Source organism: Procambarus clarkii, chromosome 18 (assembly GCF_040958095.1).
Source record: "Procambarus clarkii isolate CNS0578487 chromosome 18, FALCON_Pclarkii_2.0, whole genome shotgun sequence".
NCBI lineage: Eukaryota > Metazoa > Arthropoda > Malacostraca > Decapoda > Cambaridae > Procambarus > Procambarus clarkii.
The window spans coordinates 31,210,540-31,216,071 of record NC_091167.1 but is presented as its reverse complement, the minus strand read 5'-3'; the positions used below and the strand labels follow the sequence as shown (position 1 = coordinate 31,216,071).

The following is a 5,532-nucleotide window of genomic DNA, read 5'->3' as shown; positions in this document are numbered from 1 at the left end:
TAGAATCACTACCAATTTCCTGAACAATTCATGCAATACAAAATAATCTTTAACTAACGATTGCTATTATGAAAGATCCCATGTGGTCTAGTGGCTAGGATACCTGGCTTTCACCCAGGAAGCCCGGGTTCGATTCCCGGCATGGGAAATGTTTTTGTCTTTTCCTGAACGTTTTCAGTATTTAAGAAATTAATTAACCAAAGTGTGGATCAGAGTTACGATATTGATATTATGTCTCTTGCTCTCTCGTGTCCGTTTGTCTGTTTGTATCTCCTTTTTTTATTTTAAGTATTTTCAGAAATTAAAGTAAGGCGAGGAATTATTAATAAACATTAAATCAGAGTGAAGTAATAAATATTTTTGAAGACTCAGCGCTTGTAAGACACACACACACATACACACACATACCCGCGCGTGCGCATACACGCACACCGTATGTATGTATGTGTCTGTGTGTGTGTTTTTAGTGTGTGTGTGAGTATTGAGATACAATTTCTAGAAGCTAATATCTCTATGACAATGTATTTTGTTTACGAACGTAAAAATAACTCAATTTTAAGAATTAATTTACAATTTAACATTATTGAAATAATAATGATGTAACACCAGCATTTAATTACAACCATAATTATAATGATAAGAGTAATTAATTATAATAAAAATAGCAGCCGGGAAATACTTACCAAACGCATGTGTTTTTTCCCGACGTATTTAACTAACGTTGATAGTCAAGATCCAGACCCCGGCCACATGTTTTTTGGAGAAAACCTTAATACACCTGACTCCATTACCGAAGTAATACGGCTGGCCCGCGTCTATAATACAAAGCTCACCACAAGCAATTCTAACACCCTGTTTATTCTTTATAGTAGTAGGCATCCATCGGTCTCAGGAGACTATGGAGTTGCGCTCTGGTGTCGGCCTGGTCTGGAGTGGCCTCACCAGGGCGCAAAGCCAGGGTAGGTTGATTCGGGGGAAAAGCTGTTACCCAGGCAGCAGGTTGCCTGGGTAACAGCTTATTTCTTACATTCTTATTTCTTCTGGTAACAGTTCTTACCCAGCTTAACAGCTGGGTAAGAACTTATTCATTATAAGTTCCTTCTTTAAGAATAAGTAAAATAAATCTATGATGTACCACTTATGACTGCAAGAAAGATATTCCCTTTACAAGAGCGAAGTAATTTCGACTTTCGATTGAAGTGAAATACGCTAATTATGGAACTCTGATAAAAGATTGGCAGCTAAATATAGTCACTGCATTATCTGCAACATGTAACTGAATTGCATACAAGCATAAGAAATATCTAATTCCATTAATTTGAAGCATTTCTGCACTGCTGTAGATTGACAGGAGACAAAAGAATCCACTTTTACATAAAATTGTTTGATTTTCACGTTTGGGATTCATATATGGTTTTATGATTATTTTGTCTCTATGATATAATATATATGGAAAAGGAGATATGATGGGGTCTGTTTATTTTGTTTTAATTATTCAGAATTTTAATTTACTAAAGATCAAAACATTTGTAGTTATATTTTGATTTTTCATTGCGATTATTTTTTTAACCGCAATACTCTAGAAGCATTAACTAACTCAATTACAATTGTTTGTAGCACTGTCAAGGGGAGGGGAAATATCCTCTTAATAAACTACAACATGTGCTGTAAAGTTCAGATTATAACAGATGCCAATTCGTCATGAATACAGCATGATTATGTCCTGTTTGACAACTCGTATGTGTGTAAATTTATACCCAAGTCGATATGCAGGCGATGAGTCACAATAGCGTGTCTGAAGTATGTTGACCAGACCACGTCAAATTCTCGTCACAATCGAGTTGAGAATGGTCCAGGACTGACCGAAACGTCGTCGTCCCTTCACCTTCTAGTGTGTGGTCTGGTCAATGTACCCAAGCCCACCACCTCACTCGTCTGGTCGGTTTGATTATCATAGTCAGGAGACACATGCAAATTATCACACTAAATCATGACACAATAAATATCAGCAGTGATTTACGACGATAATGCTTCATAATCATAAACTTGGAACCTACTTAAAGTTCTCGTCCACACCAGGGGGCTGCCAATATCCCTCACTCCTCTTCAACATTTTCACCCTCTTCCCTACCAATGACGCCCAGACGACCACTTCAACCTCTATGCCACTTCCATAGCCCCCGACGTTACTCACACTTCAACTTCCCCGCCCTCTTCCCCCACCAAGGACCCCAACCATACTTCTCCATCTTCCACGACGGCCACCATCCCCCACACACTCCTCCAACTTCACCTCAAACTTCCCAACCGTGGCCCCCGGACCCTCCCCGCACCTCCTACAAGTCTCCTTTGTGATAAGAACCATGACGGCCTGCCCGCCAACCAGAACTGCTCGCCGCTCCTTGCCCCAAGAGGCTTTTGATGACAGATAAGATACCTAGAGCGTCTGTGATTTGGTTAACGTCTTCCTGTGAATGTTATCTATTGTGTTATCCGGTGGAGGCTGTGTTTATTGCCACTTAATAATGGCTCTGATACGTGTCTCTTTTTCCTGCTGGTTTTATTTACCGCATGGAGAGACGTAGCGAGGATAATACAATTGTTGCATGTATCTTTAGAATATATTATGTTATCATATTATACTCTGCCGCTTAATTTTTGGATAGTATCACCGTCGGTATCGTTAGCTGTGATAACAGTGTTTATGGTTAGCCTTGATGACGGTAGATTGTGTGTTATTAGTTGAGACAGTACACTGAGTCCTTATTGGAGGTAATTAACTGTGTCAGAAGTGGAGATAGCTAACCGTGCAAGCAGTCGAGGTAGTGAACTGTGTCAGCAGTGGTGGTAGTGAACTGTGTCAGCAGTGGCGGTAGTGAACTGTGTCAGCAGTGGTGGTAGTGAACTGTGTCAGCAGTCGAGGTAGTGAACTGTGTCAGCAGTGGTGGTAGTGAACTGTGTCAGCAGTGGTGGTAGTGAACTGTGTCAGCAGTGGTGGTAGTGAACTGTGTCAGCAGTGGTGGTAGTGAACTGTGTCAGCAGTGGTGGTAGTGAACTGTGTCAGCAGTGGTGGTAGTGAACTGTGCCAGCAGTAGAGATAGTGAACTGTGTCAACAGTAGAGATAGTGAACTGTGTCAACAGTGGAGATAGTGAACTGAGACAGAGGTGGAGGTAGTGAACTGTGTAAGCAGTGGAGATAGTGAACTATGTCAGCAGTGGCTACCTTGAGGTGCTTCCGGGGCTTAGTGTCCCCGCCGCCCGGTCGTCGACCAGGCCTCCTGTATCCTGTATCCTGTATCCCCACAGGCCTCCTGTGGGGATAGTGAACTGTGTCAGCAGTGGAGATAGTGAACTATGTCAGTAGTGGGGATAGTGAACTGTGTCAGCAGTGGAGATAGTGAACTGTGTCAGTAGTGGAGATAGTAAATTGTGTCAGTAGTGGAGACAGTAAATTGTGTCAGCAGTGGAGATAGTGAACTGTGTCAGTAGTGGAGATAGTAAATTGTGTCAGCAGTGGAGATAGTAAATTGTGTCAGCAGTGGAGATAGTGAACTGTGTCAGCAGTGGAGATAGTGAACTGTGTCAGCAGTGGAGATAGTGAACTGTGTCAGCAGTGGAGATAGTGAACTATGTCAGCAGTGAGGCCAGATAATAAATGTAACGATAGTGGAAATATGCAACAAAGTATAACTATTATGTACTGAGGCTCTGTTACTGTGAAAAGTACAGTACCAATGATCATTATCAGCAGCAGGGACTCCATATTCAGCTTACATTGCCGTTGTAATATGTGCTGATTATTCTAATATACTGCAAACCTTAAATATAGCCGATAGACGATAAGCGCTGAGTAAACATCAGTACATGTCTATCAGTACATTCCTATCTGAGAGTGAGGTCGAGCTCTTAAGGCCGGATTTGTTATCAAATCTGGCTGAAAGTTGTGGATAGAGGTGGCTTCCACAACTTCTTCTTTCGGAGCTGAAGAATTGCTAAAGCCATTATTAGTGCCTTATTTTTCGTTTAATTTTCCAACATTGCTCTGATATACAGCCGTTGTATTTGTATTCATATATGAATACATATATGGATTCATATATGAATACATATATTCATATATGAACATATATTCAATACATTCATGTATGAATACACACATATATTCTATTACCTCATATATTTCAGAATGCATGGAAGCTGTATCATGACATCGCAGTTGTACACCTTACACTATAGTTGTATCTTTATATTGCAGTTGTATTGTGATATCGCGGCTTCTTTTCCCTGGCACCACAGATGTGTCCTGACACAGTAGCTGTACCCTGATACAGTAGCTCTTTCGTGACACTGTAGCCGTACCCTGACACACAACATATAAACCTGATATCGTTGACATACCTTGACACCGTGAGTGGACACATCTTCGCTCCATTTGACTTCACCAGTACACCATATATATATATATATATATATATATATATATATATATATATATATATATATATATATATATATATATATATATATATATATATATATATATATATATATATATATATATATATATATATATATATATATATATATATATATAAGGTTGTGAGGGTACCACCTCTGGTGCCAATGTGGAGACCCATAGCCTCGGAGAAGAAAATAAAAAGTATTCAGAGGAGACCTTGTGGTTTCTCACTGAACACTAATATTATCTTCTCCTACCACCCCCATTCTTTTGTATGTACACATATATATTTACTTTATTTGAACTTTGTTACAAAAAAGGAGTTACATATGGATTACAAAGATGATTGTCATAGGTTGTCGAGTTCCTCCAGCTCCTCAGATATATATATATATATATATATATATATATATATATATATATATATATATATATATATATATATATATATATATATATATGTCGTACCTAATAGCCAGAACGTACTTCTCAGCCTACTATTCAAGGCCCGATTAGCCTAATAAGCCAAGTTTTCATGAATTAATGTTTTTTCGTCTACCTAACCTACCTAACCTAACCTAACCTAGCTTTTTTTGGCTACCTAACCTAACCTTACCTATAAATATAGGTTAGGTTAGGTTAGGTAGGGTTGGTTAGGTTCGGGCACATATCTACGTTAATTTTAACTCCAATAAAAAAAAATTGACCTCATACATAGAGAAAATGGTTGCTTTATCATTTCATAAGAAAAAAATTATAGTAAATATATTAATTCAGGAAAACTTGGCTTATTAGGCAAATCGGGCCTTGAATAGTAGGCTGAGAAGTGAGTTCTGGCTACTAGGTACGACATATATATATATATATATATATATATATATATATATATATACATATATATGTCGTACCTAGTAGCCAGAACTCACTTTTCAGCCTACTATGCAAGGCCCGATTTGCCTAATAAGCCTAGTTTTCATGAATTAATGTTTTTTCGACAACCTAACCTACCTAACCTAACCTAACCTAACGTTTTCGGCTACCTAACCTAACCTAACCTATAAAGATAGGTTAG

The 5,532-nt window shown here is 38.6% G+C and overlaps 1 non-coding gene across 1 annotated transcript; it reads left to right on the top strand.

Moving 5' to 3' along the window:
• Positions 1 to 76: 76 nt before the first annotated feature.
• TRNAE-UUC (transfer RNA glutamic acid (anticodon UUC)) lies at positions 77 to 148 on the top strand. Its single transcript has one exon. It is a non-coding gene; the product is annotated as a tRNA-Glu (tRNA).
• The last annotated feature ends 5,384 nt before the right edge of the window (positions 149 to 5,532 follow it).